Genomic DNA, 18,345 nt, shown 5'->3' on the forward strand with positions numbered 1-18,345 from the left:
AATGTTTTAGAGCTCACAATTTATAATGTGACCCATTCCTGCATCGACCGCTAATCAAGTGTTAAATTAATTCTTTGAATTGTTGGCGACCAACTTTGTGCTCCTGGCTGCCGCCCCGAGAGAGCTTGGCACATATTCATCCCCAGCCTGTTTGATTTGGAACAGCTTCTTTTCTCTGCTTATAAACACCACATGCGAGTATTAGGCGTGTGACTCACATCACTGATTATTTGTAATATCGGAGAGCAGTGTCATTTCATAATAATAATATTTATATTTAAAAGCAACATGCACTGCTGGGGAGCTGACCAAGAACAGCAACTCCCCAGCAGCTGAAAACTTAATCCTGTTATAGGATCCGCTGGGATCAGACACAATTGCTGCCTCTAAGATATTTTGTATCACTGGGTATCTACATTGTATCACTGTCACCCCTTCCTCTGACAAGCCAAACAGAAATGGCCCCCTATTCCCCATTGCTGTGCATTACGATAAGTTCCTGCTTTTCACAAGCAACAAAGAAATTAACGGTAAGGGCACAAGCGAAGATTCAGGGAAATTTAGTTGCCCAGCGACAAATCGCCTCTTCTTCCAGCGACTAATCTCCCCAAAAAGCCTTCCCATGGCTAAAATCGAAAATCACTGAAGTTGCTGAAACTTCGTGCTACTTCGGAAAACGAAGCACTCTGAATGCCATCCCACCGGTGATTTAGATTCTAGCCAGCGGGGAGGCTTTTCAGGGAAATTAGTCGCCTGAAGAAGAGGGGATTTATCGCCGGGCGACTACAACGCCCCAAATCTTTGCATGTGTCTCTGCCCTACAGGTTAACATAGGGGCAACTGTCACAGATCCATATGGTGATGCTTAAGCCTCACATGGATCAAGGTCATTTTAATAACAAAAATAAACTGGGCACTGCATTGTGGCCCCTCTTAAAACTGTGCCCCCTCTCATAATTGTGGCCCCATCATAAACACCCCCCCCATAACTGTGGCCCCACTTCATAACTGCAGCCCCCTCTCTTAACTATGCCCCCCCCCCTATAGGCCCCAAATAAGTCACAGATGAAACTCTATCAGGAGCTTGAAGGAAATCAGTAAGAACCACTTGTAATCTGGATTTCTATCTTTCCTAATCAGTAACCATTTCATCACCGGAGGCCAGCAAAGCAGGGAGACACTGAGGGTTACAGTCTGCTAGCGATCTCGTGGCAACTGGAAACATTTACTGATGGATCTCAGTACAGATCATGTTTTTGTCACCCTGGCCCTGTAACTGATTCATTGCCCCTTCTGCCTAGTTCCACTCACTTTTCTTTTCACTTCCCGATTGTTCAGATCTGGAGTCTGTAATTCCCCCAAATCTTCTACAGCTTCCCTTTACTCTGTACAGATTAGTAGTAGCTTCTTAAAACCACCCCATGATTTTGCCAAACTTATAGCTCATTTGTCAATAGGACTGAATAAGTCCTGTCTGCTGAGTTCTTTACTTATTGTCATGTTGCACAGTGTTAAAAAATATTGCGCCATTTAAAAAATTTTGTTCCAAAAATACCAATTGTCTTCAATGTATTTTTGCAATTGAACATTTGGCTAGCGAAACAGGTCAGATTTGCCCATCAGTACTCCTGACCACCAGCTGTAGAGTCTGCTTACCTTATTGTAATACCTTTGAAGAGTAAATAAGGAGCAAATGCCTGACCACATTAGCAGCATCATAGAGGCCTCTTGATGGGGGGCAACATGGAAATAGCAATTCTCAGATAGTTCTACTATTTAAATAAGGAATTTTCACCCTGTAGCCCTCTTGGGGTAGGGTTGCCACCTGGCCGGCATTTTAAAACCATTTAAAAATGATGGTTGATCCGAATGTTAATGAAAAAAGATAAATATATAGGAAGGACGGTATTTTTTTTCTGGAAAAGGTGGCAACCCTACTTGGGGGGGGGGCTTGAAGTAATATTTAAAAATAGCTGGAGGGCTGCAGGTCATTTATCTATGCTTTATGTACATTTTCCATCCTTTCTGTGGGCCCATCATTCTTGCATTGACAGAAGAAGCCTCCAAGAATGAAGGAATTAATGGTGGGGAGAAAAGAAGATTTTACTGTCGTTACCAATTACTGTAAGGGCAATATCGGGTCACTTCGTAAAAACAAAGCTCCATGTTTTACAATTTTTACCATTTACATTATTACTGGTGGGGAAACATTTGGAGGAGATTAGTCACCTGCAGAGGGGCAAGTCGTCTCCTCAAGTGCCATTGCCCTAAAGAGCTTTTCACAATGAGAGCCTGAAATATGAGGAATTTCAGGTCAGTAGAGATGGCAGATAAAGATGAGGATGCTTGTCTAGTAAGACATAATCAACAGAGTATCTGGAATGTTCATTAGGGGAAGAATCCAACTGCTGGGATAAGGAATTCACCTTGGAGGGGTTAAGCATTGTTCTGGGCCATCAGGATAAAAAATCATTAGGTCAGTGGTTTAACCCTTATCCAATCCAATAATGTTAGGAATTGTAGACAGAAGTGTAATGTAGCCTTTGTGCCGTTCTTGCTGGAAGACAGATGGTGGAGAATGCGGGTCCCTCCTGCAGAAGTGTTTTTGTGGGAGAGGGTTCATAATTTTTCTGCAGTTAAGAATTGCATTTAGAAGTGCAGTATTCATGAGAGGCAGCAGGATGATGAACGTAAGCTAAACTGTGCCTGTGCCCTCCTTGTGCTTCAGTCTGCCCTTTGCATCAGCTTTGGCATAAGGTGTATTCTCCAGCCAGACTGTGACTATGAAGTGCTATCTGAATAAGCACTAAGGGAACGCTCCTGTTCCCCTTCATCTTTATTACTTCCCATTTATTGTGGGGCTGGATTTATTAAGGGGGAGCAAAGAATGATGTGAGAGCATAGTAACAACAGAGTCCACACTCCCTGTCCTGTTACCAGCCTCTAGGGACAAGAATGGGTACCCTCCCCATGTTGTTAAAATTACTACTCACAGCAATTCCCACCAGATTTATAGAACAATAAATGGTAGGGATGAACGGCAGCGGGCCTAGGGGTGCTCGCTATGTAAATCCAGCCCTGGATCTAAAGGTGGTCATAGACGTAGCCAGTCCGACGCTGCTGTTATCTACTGTGTATTCTGTGCTTGAATGGCTGCCCCCATGGCTACACAGCAGCTTGTTTATATAAACTATAGTAGTACTTATCTGTTATCTACTGTGTATCCTGTGCTTGAATGGCTGCCCCCATGGCTACACAGCAGCTTGTTTATATAAACTATAGTAGTACTTATCTGTTATCTACTGTGTATCCTGTGCTTGAATGGCTGCCCCCATGACTACACAGCAGCTTGTTTATATAAACTATAGTAGTACTTATCTGTTATCTACTGTGTATCCTGTGCTTGAATGGCTGCCCCCATGGCTACACAGCAGCTTGTTTATATAAACTATAATAGTACTTATCTGTTATCTACTGTGTATTCTGTGCTTGAATGGCTGCCCTCATGGCTACACAGCAGCTTGTTTATATAAACTATAGTAGTACTTATCTGTTATCTACTGTGTATCCTGTGCTTGAATGGCTGCCCCCATGGCTACACAGCAGCTTGATTATATAAACTACAGTAATAATTCTCAAGCAAATATTTAGTACATTATATTGTCGTTCCTTTAAAACACTTTGATTTTTTGGTGTTACTGTTCAAAGGGCAATTTCAGGTTAATTAGCAAACTGTTATAGCACATTGCACATTGCAATAAAATTCCCAGAAATGTGTTCAAACTTTCATAACCTGCCACATTTTGTAAAACGGACATAGTAATTTGGGGATGTGGACATAAAGAGGGCATGGTAAGACGTTTTCTGATTTACGGCACAGCTTTCTGTCCCCCTGTTTTTCAAATGTTGGGAGGTATGGGTGATAATTGGTGACTTTGTGGTCGCTGCCCTGACAGTACCAGTTGTAAGCAGAACTTATACCAGCTTGTGTCACCTTAAGAAAATATGATTATTTATTGTGCATCACTTTTTTTGCTTCTGGGCCAATATCCTAATGGACTTGTTTTAACTGTTATCCCCATTTACACAAAGACTTTCAAAGAGGTAGAATTTCCTGAGACCAACGGAGCAACAAAGTTCAACCTTCCCACCCCCAGTATCAGACATCAATAAAAATAGTTTACATTGTTTAAGCCCCCTTTAAACAATCAAACATTAGTCTGGGCTCCCTTAGTTGATAATGGAGATATAGAAACCATTGTTATATCAAATATACTTGTAGTTTCACCCAAATCTCACTGTAATCTCACTGTTATAGTTATTGAGCAGTTAAACCGAACTCTTTAAAATACAGTATAGTAGAAATTTGGTTTACATTTCTCCCTCTGTTCTATTCTTGCTGCCTCCTGTCCCAGGCTGTGCAGTGTGCAGGGGAACAGACAGCACTCAGCAAACTGCACTGTAGGATAGGAACCAATCTACAGCCAGGCTAATGTAATAGGGAACTCAAGCCTGTCTTTCTTTGTCTGACTGTAGAGCTGTGATTGGCTATCCCTCTCCTACTGTGCTTCTGGCAGGCACCATTAGAATTAACCCACTCCTTGTTTGAAACAGGGACCAGAGAGGATTTATGGGGAGCTCCAATAAAGGGGCCATTTTCAAACCAATAATTTTTAGCCTAAAATGAAACTAGTACCAGATATTATTCAATATTGCCTACAAGATTGGGGAACTCCTGTAATGGACCCATTGTGTCAGATATCCATTTGGACTCCCCAACCACCCAGTTCTACCAGCGCCGGATTTCTTTTCTGGCCGCCCCTAGGCCGCGCGGTCCAACCAGGCGGCCGCGCGGTCCTAGGCGCAGCTGGTGTAATTGAACGGGGACGCGAACGTCCCCATAATGCGGCTGGGCGGCATGCCGCCCCTATTTTTTGCCGTCCTAGGCCCGGGCCTATGCGGCCTTGTCGCAAATCCGGGCCTGAGTTCTACACTGCACAAAGTTCAACACAAATCAGTTTCCAACTTGCATTTCTGAGTGTGGGCCATGTAATCTCTTATAATGTTATGAGGAGGCAATTACAGCCCAGGCAGAACCTTCGACATGAGGAAAGAGTTGAAATCCACTTCTCAAAAGAGCAAACAGATTTTTTTTTATATTCAATTTTGAAATCTGACATGGGGCTAGACATATTGTCAGTGCTGGACTTTGTGGGTGGGCGCCCCAAGGCCACGTGGTCCTGACGCCCGGCCCGCCTGCATAACCCCCCTCCCTACGAGTGCGCATGCATGCCTGCACCGGGGCTGCGCTCCCCAGTGCTACCCGTAAAGTGCCTGGGCGGCATGCTGCCCCTAATATTATGCTGCCCTAGGCCCGGGCCTTTGTGGCTTTGCCACAAATCCAGGCCTGGATGAGACTCTGATAGGGAGATTAGATTGTAAACTCACTGGGGTAGGGACTGATGAGAATGTGATAGGGAAATATAAATACCAGGAAATAAATAATAATCAGTTATCAGTTTTAAGCAGATGATCACTAAATGCTTCCTGCTGATTGGCTGACTATGTGTCATTGCAGCTGCATTAGATTATGACTTTTATTACAAGCAATGTGTGCCCTAAGTCCCAGTTCTATGGCCAACTGTGTGACCAATGTGCTGAGTCAATGATCTGACAAGATCGTAGGGACAAACTTCAACAACTGAATCCACTTCCCCTTTCCTAGCTGCCTGTTACATTTTGTTAAAGGGAAGTTCACTAAAAATAATATTTGCATTTCAGATGAGTGAGACAAATTCTACATCTGTATTCTGTATTCAGGGTGGTGGTGTCTGAACTAAAATATAATTACTAGCTGAAATAAGAGAAATAAAAAGACCAAATAAAAGAACATGATTAAAGCATGATTCCCTGCTACTGCATATCTTATAAGATATATAAGAGTGGTTTCACTTGAAACATACCTTGATTTTGGTTCTGGGCACCCAACTCTAAAGGAATGCAGTTTTCACACTGCTTTTATATACAATATATATATATATATATATATATATATATATATATATATATATAATGTGTATAATAAGATTTGAAATATAATACATTGTAAATCACAATGAGTTTGTCAGAATATACTGTCTCTGTTTTTGCTGACGATACTAAGTTGTGCAAAACTATAAGTTCTATGCAGAAACTGCTGTCACTTTGCAAAATGATTTGACTAAATTGAAAAACAATCTGAAATATGAGGTTCAATGTTGATAAATGCAAGGTAATGCACTTTGGTAGAAATATTCTAAATCTGAGTTTACACTAAATTTCAGTGTGTTGAGGGGTATCCTTAACTGAAAAGGATTTGGGGATTTTTGTGGATAACAAAGTGTTATACTAGCAGTGTAGGGGTTTCTTCACAGTGAGGGCAGTGAGAGTCTGGTAATGCTTTTAAAAGGGACATGAATAATTAACTGGACAAACATACTATCCAAGGCAATTGTCATCAGTATATATGTATATATATATATATATAGTCAACTACAAGAGGTCCTCTGCACTCAACCCATTATCAATATATTTAAGACAGCGACATTTTGTGCATACTGCTACTAAAAAATGCCTTACCCTTTAAACAATACAGGGATTGTTTGTCCATATATTGCAATATATTTAAGCTGGCCAACTACGTCAAAGTCATCCCATATCTGGCCAGTCCTACGCTTAATTTTCATCTGATTTATTAAGAATTCAATTGCTTAATTATACATTTTACAAAGGGACTAAGTTTTACCTGCAACTTACTAGCTGCTTTCAAAGTAAAACTCCCAAACTTGGCTGCCCTTTTATTAGACACCAGTGGGATCACCTGACTATAGCTGGGAGGAGTGGGAGCTACAACATGGAGCTGGTCACTGCTCCTGTATAACTATAACAAACAAGGGAAAGTTGTGCTAATTTTTTAAAAAATAGTGGTGAGCACAACTTTCCCTTGTTTGTTATAGTTATATATATACTGAAGAAGGCTCGAGTACAGGAGCCGAAACGTTGCAATAAATTTTTTATTTCTTTGCACTTCATAAGTCCTGTGTGTGCGTTTTTTTTGCTTGCTCTATGTATGATTGACTATAACCTGCACCCGGGCAATTGCCTAATGGATTGAGAGTGCTCCAGCTGTTAGAATGAGTATATATATATATAATTACTTCTGCCTACATCGTGGATATGGATAACGGCAGTCAAGGCTCAGTACAGACAGACACAAAGGAAAACTTCACTCCTGAGGAAATACAGAGTATACTGTTCAAGGAAACATTCACAGATACTTTCGGGAGCCTCGGTGCTAAGGAGGCATACTATGAGCTTTTGCGGCTAAAGAAGAAGGAGGTCGAGTTGCTTCTACATGGTATTTCATTATCTGACTATTACCGAGAGCAGAAAATCCCAAGGGGATTCCGTATAAATAACATACCGACCATAGGCAGAGCCAACCCAGACTTCTGCAAACGCTGGTGTAAGATTTTAGATCGGTGCTCCTTAGATCTAATCTTACTAGTAACTGAAGAAGTGGGACGGGAGCTGAAAGTACTTCGCAGCGATCTGGAGGCATTTGAATCTGCAAACCTGCCAACGATCTATGCTGACAAAGAAACTGACTGGCTAAACAGATTACAAGAGCAAGTATCGAAATACAAAGCCGATATACTTGCCTTCAAAAACTCTAAGCGACTGAGGGTTTCCCAAGATTATAAAGAAACCAGAGTATATCGCTGGCTGCAGGGCGGAGGTTCCTTTAAGAGAAGACCTGTGACGCGCCGACCGCAAAGACCGCTGGGATACCACTCAAGCAGCGAGGGCTCCGTCAGTGACCGCGAGATCCGCGCTGCCGGAGGAGCGGAACCAACAGATCCGGCTTCCACAACTTCAGCCTCGACCGCTACACTCTCCACTCCTTTTTTAGGACGGGCTTCATCCCCCAAGGACCCCGGAAAACCACCCGCAGGGCCGGCAGGAAGCACTCCAGCCAAAACAAGATCTTACAACACGGAGAAGCGACAGACCAGGAAGAGATGATTTTCAATCTCTCAGCATACCAGCTCACTCCAGCGGAAACATCATTACTGCGCAAAGGACTGAGCTATGTCCCCACAGTGAGTAATCACCCTTTTGAAAGCATAATTGATAATTTTAAATTCACGCGCCTTCTTAAGCTTAAAGAGAAGTATAGTGAGGGTGACATGGCCACTGCTGCAGTTAGTGGGAACACTGAAGAGAGTAACTGGTCCACAAAAGGGGAAGGAGACCCACACATCCGAGCCCTAAAACCCAAAAGCACATATGACCCCCCCAGCAATAGCGCCTCTATTAAAATATACCATCGCTTACTCAATAGCAATACCACACATGATGCACCAGACAGGCATACATGGCGTAGTAACCTTACCCCTGAAGAGAAATCGGCCATAAAAAGCCTTAAAGATAATACCGATATTATAATCAAGAATGCGGATAAAGGTGGGGCCATAGTGATAATGGACTATTCATATTATAAAATGGAAATTTTATCCCAATTATCGGACACCAACAACTATTGTAAACTTACATATGACCCAACTGAGAAGTTTAAAAGAGAACTAATGACACTAATACAGATGGGGGTAACACAGGGTTGGCTAAACAAGGAACTGGCGGGTTACCTAGTACCCAAACACCCAGTAGTGCCCGTGATATACACATTACCTAAAATACACAAGAACCCTGAGAGACCACCAGGAAGGCCAATAATCTCATCTACGGGTTCACTAAATGAAAAAGCGGCACAATATTTGGACATGTTGTTACAGCCCAGTATAGTAGCCACTAGTAGTTATATAAAAGACACCACAGATTTCCTAAAAGTAATTGGGAGCGTGAAGATGCCAGTGGACAGCTTAATACTAGTTACGATGGATGTCCAAAGCCTCTATACCTGTATACCCCATGAGGCAGGTTTACAGGCAATGGAGCAATTACTAACAAACAACCTCCTATACACTGGCCCACCGATTGAATATATGAAGCAGCTACTGGGCTTCATATTAACTAACAACTATTTCAAATTTGAGACCCAATTCTATCTACAGCGTACGGGCACCGCCATGGGTTCTAAAGTGGCACCAGTATATGCCAATGCATACATGCACAGCTATGAAAATGAGCATATCTATGGCAATAAACTTTTTCAAAAATTCGGCAGTTTTTACAGGCGCTATATAGATGACCTGTTCTTTATATGGACAGGTACATCAGAATCACTGGAGGGATATGTGAATAGTCTAAATTCTCTAGACTCTCCAATCAGGCTAACCCTGAGTTACAGCGTGCAACAAATAAATTTTCTGGACGTTCAAGTCTACAAAGCAAATGGGGCCTTACACACAAGAATATATACAAAAACCACTGACAGAAATACCCTGCTACATTACAAAAGTAACCACCCCAGACATCTCCTAGAATCACTTCCCAAATCACAAATGATGCGGGTCATTAGAATTGACAGCGATCCAGCACAGTGTAAGGAGGATCTAACAATAATGGGGAAAAAATTCCTGGCTAGGGGCTATCCAACTAATTTGATCAATGACACTACAAAAGCAGTAGCAGCTATGTCACGGGAACAATTGTTACAAAGTACCACGGCTACCACGAACAATAAGGACAACGACATCAATGACATTTATTACGTCAGTAAATTTAATCCCCACAGTAAGGCCACCAAAGAAGCTGTACTCAAACATTGGGATATAGTGGCCAAAGATGAAGCGCTAGCCCCTAGGGTTCCCAAAAGACCGAAATTCAGTTTCGCGAGGAACACCAACCTAAAAGAACACTTGAGTCCCGCCGACCCAGTAAGTAAATATTCGCAACCCAAGGTCCAACATTTTTTATCCAACCGCCCGGGGGTATATAAATGCACGGGATGTGTGATGTGCAACACTCTCATACTAGGAAAAGAATTTAGACACCCTAGAACTGGAAAGAGATATGAGATCAAACATAGGCTCACTTGCACCTCAACCAGAGTAATATACGTGATTAAATGCCCCTGTGGACTAATTTACTGTGGAAAAACCACTAGGCAATTGAAAGAGAGGATAAATATGCATAGGGCCACTATAAGGGCTGCATTGGATATGGACAGAAAGGTCGATGCCAATAAACAGGACATAGCGCAACAGCCAGTTGCCAAACATTGGAAAGAGGCCAGACATGACCCTACCACGTTTAAATGTATGCCTATAGATTGTATACAGAAACCGCCAAGAGGCGGTGATATTGACAATTTGTTGCTGAAACGTGAAGCGTACTGGATACATGAACTGGACTGCGTTATACCCAAGGGACTCAATGGACAGTTAACATTGAATTGTTTCCTTGCATGAGCAATATACATGTTGAATAACTTGCTGTTTCTAAATATACACCAAATATTGATCGAAACTTTTTTTGCTCCTCAGGAAATGCATACAAAATATTCTTCTTTTGATCTGAAATGCATACAAAGTATTCTTCCTTTGATCTGTAAGTAATTTGTTTTTCCGTTTTTTACTTTTTTGCTTTATTGTAACACTGTTTCAATCGTGTAACCATGTTACCAATTGGACACATGCGCACAGAGGATTTGACACAAGGCACTACGCTGACACCTAGTGGTGTAGGAACAAAAGGACACTCTATACACAGGAAAGACTTTGTTTTTGGAAAACAACATCTGTATATGGACTAATGACGTCACCAGGGCGCCAAAATCCACATGTGGGGGTGGGTATTTAAACCTTTGCACTGTAAGGCACTGCATCCTTGATAAAGGTTCCCAGGAGGAACCGAAACGTTGGACACAATGCTGTGTTGAAATAAAATACACTTTGCTTTTCTACAAATGAGTGTGCTGATCCTTGCATCACCTATATATATATATATATATATATATATATATATATATATATATATATATATATATATATATATATATATATATATATATATATATATGTGTATAGTATTATTTGTTAGTGTATAGATAGGGCTGTATGACAATGTTTATATGTGTGTGTGTGTATATATATATATATATATATATATATATATATATATATATATATATATATATATGCACCCTCTGATCTTAGCTAGAGTTAATTAAAATTAAAGTCCAGCTTCTTAATAAACAGAACACTTCTTCCTCTGTACTGGTCCCCCACGGAGATGGTTTAGTTTTCCCTTCTGAATGCAAACTCCCGGCTGTGCCTGAGATTGTTCAAAAAGGACGATAATTCTGGGAAGCCCAGACCAACAGGGAATAATAAATACAGAGCTGGGAGAATTCAGGGAAATTTGTTGGATTCCCAAAATTACATTTCTCCTCAAAATGTGATGAAGCATTCTGGAATTGTGAAATCTCTAGCGCTCTCATTTTTACTTCAAAGAATCGCTGGGAAGAGCAGTGAGAGGAGTTTGTTTGTGTCTCTGAGTTCCTGCACTGTGTGAGTCCAACGACATTTCCATTGTTTCCAGTTTGGGATCATTTCTTATATTTAGAGAACCGCTATGGGACTGATCTGTGTTTACTGATTTATAGGAGAAAGGAAACTTCTCTGCAACCTCTAGTTATATAGCCCATCAGCCACTTAAATGGCAAGTAAGCTACTAACCCCAGTTAATCCAAACTGCCATTAGTTCTTACAGAGATAAACACAGGCCGATAAAAGCTGCCGACCGACTGAGTCTGCAAAGTATTGTCCCATGTGTGGGGCCATCCGACAGGCTTCCCCAATCGATATCTGCCCGATCTCAATCGGGCAGGTTAAAAAATCCCATTGGATCACGGCCGCATCTGTGCGTTTATGTGGTCCTGCAAGCCAACCGCCCGTATCGGATGCATTATGATCCGATAGTTGGGCCCTAGGGCCCATGATCGAATTTGCCCGATATCACCCACTTCAATGTGGGCATATCGGGGAGAGATCCGCTCATTTGGCTACATCGCCAAACGAGCTGATCTCTACGTCTATGGCCACCTTAAGAAACAAAGACAGCAAAGACAAGGTGGAGATAGTAGGGCAAGATGGAGATAGTAGAGCAAGATAGAGAAAGTAGGACAAGATGGGCACAGTAAGAAAAGACAGAGAAAATAGCACAAGTGGGGCAGTAACACTTTATGTCAGTATTTCCTTGCTGGCAGTCCGTGGTCAAGTATTACACACATTTATGGTTTGGGGGAGATGGGGGGAAGGGGAAATTGTAATTCAGCAACAGCTGGTATGTCCTAAGTCTTCATGGGAAGAAGCCACCATGTGAGATGCAGGCAGTGCCACAGAGTCTGGTGCCAGTGGAAATGCAACTCTGTTTTTATTTTTATGTTTTGTTCATTTTCCTGCAGAGACATTGAGAGCAGGAACCAAGGGACCATTGGTGAGGGAACAGCTGGTATGCAATATGGATATTTACTTTTAGGATCAGTGCCACCTACACAGACACAGCAGCAGAAAGAAACAGCACATTTCTTTCCTTCTATTGTGTACTCATGGGCTTCTGTATCAGACTTCCTGTTTACAGCTTAAACCTCCTTGCCCCGGGCGTGAGCATGCTCAGTTTGCTCCTCTCCCCTCCCTCCCTTCTCTGCTGTAATCTGAGCCCAGAGCTATAAGTGAGCAGGGAGAGACTCATGCAGGAAGTGATGTTACACCAAGCTAATACTGCAGCTGCTATCCTAAACAAACTGAGATTTTTTTACTCAGGTATGGTAAAGCATTCTACAGAATAAATATAGCATTCTAGCTTGCACTATTGTGGCTTATCTTTTGGCAGTAAAATGCCTCTGTAGCTTTTCTTTCTCCTTTAACAACAATGGTGCATATTTCCCCTTTAAAATATGCCTCCAGTGTCTGCTATTCAGCTCTGCCCTCGACTATTTCTTTCCTATGGGCTGCATTCCTTTGCAGGGCACCCTGAGACAGGGAGGTGGGATGCTAAGGAATAGTTGGGCACAATATGATCTTTACAATACAGTTCATTATAAGATAAAGCAACAGCTCCCTCTAATGGCCAGAGAAAAGCAATAACTAGAGAAAGGGCCTGAGCTTCTTAAAGGAGACATTTTGTGTAAAAAATAAGAATGTACCAGTTCATTATAATCATTTAGATATAAAAGAATTGTGCTTTAAAAAGTAGCGTTTCAGGCTGATTTATTGAATATTTCTGCAAACACCCTAATAATTCCTCCCTTCTCTTTCACTTCCTGCTCCCTGAATTCCCAGGCTGTGCACTCAGCTCACTGCACTGTAGGACAGGAACCAATCAGTAGCTAGCAGGACCTGATAGGGAACTGAAGCCTGTCTGTGCTTGTGTGACTGCAGGGCTGTGATTGGCTGTCCCTCTCCTACTGTGCTTCTGACTTGGACTGTTAGTAAACGCCCACCCCTCATTTGAAACAGACAGAGACCAGAGAACATCTATAGGGAGCTCTAATAAAGGGGCGATTTTTAAAGATCATATTCATTTTTAGCACCATGTAAAAGCAACACCATATATTACTCATAATTGCCTACAAAATTAGGGGTTTTTTTCCATTTATCCTATATGTCCCCTTTAAAGATAGAGATGATTTTTAGGCACCATATTTAATTCATTATTACCTACAAGATTGGGGGGATTTCACTTATACAATGTGTCTCCTTTAAAAACCACCGGTGCCTAAATATCTTGTGAAGTGTTTGAGTTATAGTTTAACTTGTTGACCCTTTACCTCCATTAGTCCTGTGAGGACCCCCCTGAGAAATAGAGCCAAACAATTGTGCGGGAGTAATACAATGGATCTCTTTTGCTCTGGTCACACTGTCAGACCTGCAGATTAGATTTGCTCTTTGCCAACTGGCTGGTGCCAACACTAAACTGATACATTTTATCCCTTCAGTTACATGTGAGAAAAGCTGGAGCAAGCTGTTTCTATTAAAGTAGCAGGGCCTGGACAACCTCAGGTCCCTATATAATTTAAAAAATATTATCCCCTGGTCGCCATGGGAGACTTACTGTCTATACCCGGCGGCAGAGCTGGGCGGTGAGAGATACATGGCCTTGTACAGCGTAATGGAAGTGATATTTTGCGGAAATTACATCATCCATCCGCATGACGTCATTCTGTGTAATGGGAATAGCTGTCAGTTCTGGAGACAGAAACACAATGCCATAGACCCGATTTTGACAGCTCAGCCTGCAGTCCTGGGTTTCTTACTGAAATGTCCCGAGTTTCTCTTTGATCTCCTGCACTGACGCCTGAAAAAGATCCAAAGTTTTTGAAACCTAATTACAATAAGAAGCTTTTTGGCAGAGAGCCCAGAACACGCATCACCTGCACTTACATTACATTTGTAACAATTTAAGATAAGCACAGGTACAATTGTAACTATTTAAGATAAGCAGGTCTCTTGGGAGATCTGAGACTCACAGCTTAAAGGGCAATTTCACCTTCATTAGCAAAACTAAAACATGACCCATAAAACTCCCACAAATTTGTTCAAACTTTCATAATCTTCCAAATTCTGTAAAATATGGTAATTAGGGGGCTGTGGCTATAAAATGGCCCTAAAATTTTGCCGTGCTGGTGTTTTTACATTTTTAAATATTGGGAGGTATGGTGGGGCATTGAAAAAAGATCTTATTCCTAAAAGTAAGTGGGCCCTATTATTTTTCTGCTGGCCCAATGACTTCTAGTCATGCCACTTGACCCGGCCAAGCCTCACCTCCCATCTGAACAGTGAGAAAAGTGGGAGAATCACAGCCCTGATTATCATTAAGTGTTGCAGGCAGATATTAGCTACTGTTAAGACTTTTTATTTTATTTATCCAGTGGTGCAAGTGTGTAGGCAGATCAGATAAGGGCTGTAGGAGAAAGCTAAATGTTGGTAAAGTTAGTGCAAGCCTTTCTTGTGGACTGGGTATTAGTCCAGCAATGATAAAGGAGTTGTGGGTACTGGAAAACACTAAGCCAGGCCTCTAGATGGCACTGTAGATCTACTGACCTGATAAAAAAGGAAAATCAATCACTACTCTTTGCTGAGCTTCATGCCTTTCTTAGCCCCTCTTCCTGGCTTGCCGTCTCATATTTCTCAATTTTACCTATTTTTATGTAGCACTGTCCCAAACTGCAAAGCAACTAAGCAACCCGGCCGGGCACGCCGTCCCCACCCCCTGGCATGCACTAGCGCAAGCACGAACAGGAGAAAGTACTAGCATGAACAGACACTCATACGCGAGATTTTCCTATGGGAATGCAGAACACCATCATGGGCCCAGACTAGGGCTAGGCGCAGATAGGGTTGCCACCAGGCCGGTATTTCATCTGCCTAGCCAGGAAAACACCTGCCAGGGCCGGTATTACAAAGTTACCAGCAATCTAGTTGCTGCAGGGTTGCCAGGTCTCATTTTCAAAACCAGCCCAAACTCAGCTACAAAACCAGCCCAAAAATAGCCAAGAGACTCTTGAAAAGTAGCCCAAATATAGCACAATATGTGCAGTGCAATTTTAAAATTGTCACTGTTTTGCAAATTTTTCCATGAAGCAAAATGGGACAGATTCACCCATCACCTGGGGCGTAACTACAGAGGGGGGCCCAGGAGATATAGGGCCCCATAAGCATAGGTGGAGGGTGATTTGTTCTTTGGAGAGGCTAAAAGTGGCCATACATGGGCTTAAATCATGCAAAAATGAACTGACGTAAACTTACTGAGTGGTCCTCTGACTGCTTTTTAAATTTACTTCCATTTTCTATTTTGATTTGTTTCTTAGATTTAAGCAGTTTTATACTGTTGACCATGTATAGGGGATGCCCAGTGCTGGGCCTACTCAGCCGGGCGCCCTAGGCAACCCGGCCAACTACTTCGCCCCCCACCACTCGCGCATGCGCAGAAGTGTGCGAGCGGAAAGGACGCGCGAGTGCGCATGCGCAGAAACCGCGCGAGTGCGCATGTGTAAACTTCGTAGAAGCGCCACCACAGCTTATGAACATAGCGGTCCGAGCTAGGGGAAGGCGTCAGAAGAGGTAAGTGCCTGGCGCCCCTGTGCCTTTGCACCCTAGGCAAGTGCCTCTTCTGCCTACCCCTAGTTCCGGCCCTGGGGATGACCATGAAATAGACCAAATGGTTAGAAACAAGAGGCCCACTCACACCTGGGCCCACCGATAGTTTTCCTGGTATCCCGGTGGGCCAGTCCGACACTGCCCTAATACATATACAATTTCAATAAATATTGGTAAAACAAGTCAACCTCTGGACATTTTGGTGGCCAACAGATTTTTGCCCCAAAATTTAAGAAAGTCACCGGAAAATGTTAGGAGACTGGGGTACAGAGCCCAAAATTTGGTAACTCCTGACTTCTACACAAGTCAGTCCCATTGCATGCTGGGGATTGTAGTCTTACATTAAGTTTGGCAAATTGTTAAACAAAAACTACATTACCCAACATGCATTGGGAGACAGGCGTGGCACATTAGGGGAAGAAAAAAAATTGGCTGGTTTCCAAAGTACAAACTAGCCAAAGGCCAAAAAAGTAGCCCAAATCCGTACCTTGGCTAGTTTGTACTTTCAAAACCCACCTGGGCTTTAAATTAGTAGTGCAATTTGGCTGGAAAACCGCCAAACTGGCAACTTTGAGTTGCCGGTAAATTTGTAATACCCCAAAGTGCAGCCCCTGGGCCTCCCCCAATCTGCCCCTACCTCACCTCCATAAGCCCCTCATCCAGTAAAAACGTACCTGTCTCTTATTCTTCATCCTTCCCAAAGACTTTCTCGGACGCCTGGTGATGTCATTGTGCCACCTATCACTGTCATCATCCCACCCCTTTACATCACCGCTCCACCTCCTGGTGTGTCACTGCCCCCACTGGGGGTAAGAATATTTTAAAAAGGTGGCAACCCTAGGCGCAGATTTGGTACATGCCTGGTGCCCTCCGGGGAAAACAGGACATACATACAGTGACCTCCATAATGTTTAGGACAAAGACACATTTTCTTTAATTTACCCCTCTGCTCCTCAATGTGTAAAATTTTAACTCAAACAATTCAGAAGTGATTAAAGTGCACATTCCAATTTAAAGTTATTTGCATATATTTCAGGTTCACCATTTCAATTTAAAGGTGACTGGTTTGGCCCTTCGAAAATTTTCCATTTTTTTAACTTTGAAAAACTCCCATGTTGCCTTAGCAGGGATTTATTTATTCTTAATGATATTCCAGACTGATGATTAATGATATTCCAGTTGACTTTGGTAATCCTAAAGTTTGACCAATGTCTCTAATTGTTTTTCTTGTTAGATTTTCAGCCTCATAGCTTAGCTTCTTTAACTTTTGTTGGCACAGCTTTTCTCCTTGTGTTGAACAATGGCACCTACAGAATCTAAATGGTAGAAGCAAGCCTAGGTATCTGATCCCTGCACTCAGGGCCACCATCAGACTTGGCCTTTTGGCTAAGATCAAGTGTAGTACCTTTGGAACCACTTGGTCCTCTGGCTGGCAAGACCAAAGAGGAGTATCTGTTCTAATGATCCTATCTGAAGAACAGAGCAACCATTGGTCCTCTGGACTAGGCTGACAAGCAGAAGCTTGATGAAAGCTGGGTCTCTGTGCTCCCATGAGGGTGGCCCCTGACTTGCGTTTTGAGTCAGGGGAGATGCACATGCACCCATTCGTAATCAAGCTTCACTTCCTTTGCTCTTACCATTAGGTGGGCGGGAAGTCTTTTCTTTTTCTGGCTGCCAACCAGAGCCTTGCAAAAAGCAACCAATGGCCTTGCATCGCCTACTCCAGCACCTTTTTTGTGTCTGGTTTGAGCACCCTGGATGGGGTCACGGTCTTTTGGCTGGACTCGCAGGCCATGACACGCCCTGGGGGAAGCTTCGGCAGAACCCAGGGTAGACGGGACTCCCCCTAGCTTTGGCGAAGGGGAGTCCAAACGTCCCCAAACCCCTTCAGGGGGCGGGGTGGTGGGCCCTCCCTAGCTTCGGCGAAGGGGGACCCACCCGTTCGAGCTGTTCGCTGGCGGTAGCTGGGAACAGCTTGGGCAATGGAGCCCATGCCTTCGGGTAGGACTCGGAAGGATGATTCAATATCATCAGACCCTGCCACCACACTGGTGGCTATGGCCCCCCATACAATTTAAAGAAAACATTGGTGGCCAAGCCCCCTGCAAGTTAAAAAAACAGGTGCCAGCGTCCTAGAAGTTAAAAAAAAACTTTGGTGCCAGGACCCCTGCAAGTTTAAAAATACAATTGGTGCCAGTGCCCCCTGCAAGCATTGGTGGTCCAGGGCCAGGGGATATCTACT

This window comes from Xenopus laevis, chromosome 5S, assembly GCF_017654675.1.
Source record: "Xenopus laevis strain J_2021 chromosome 5S, Xenopus_laevis_v10.1, whole genome shotgun sequence".
Taxonomy (NCBI): domain Eukaryota; kingdom Metazoa; phylum Chordata; class Amphibia; order Anura; family Pipidae; genus Xenopus; species Xenopus laevis.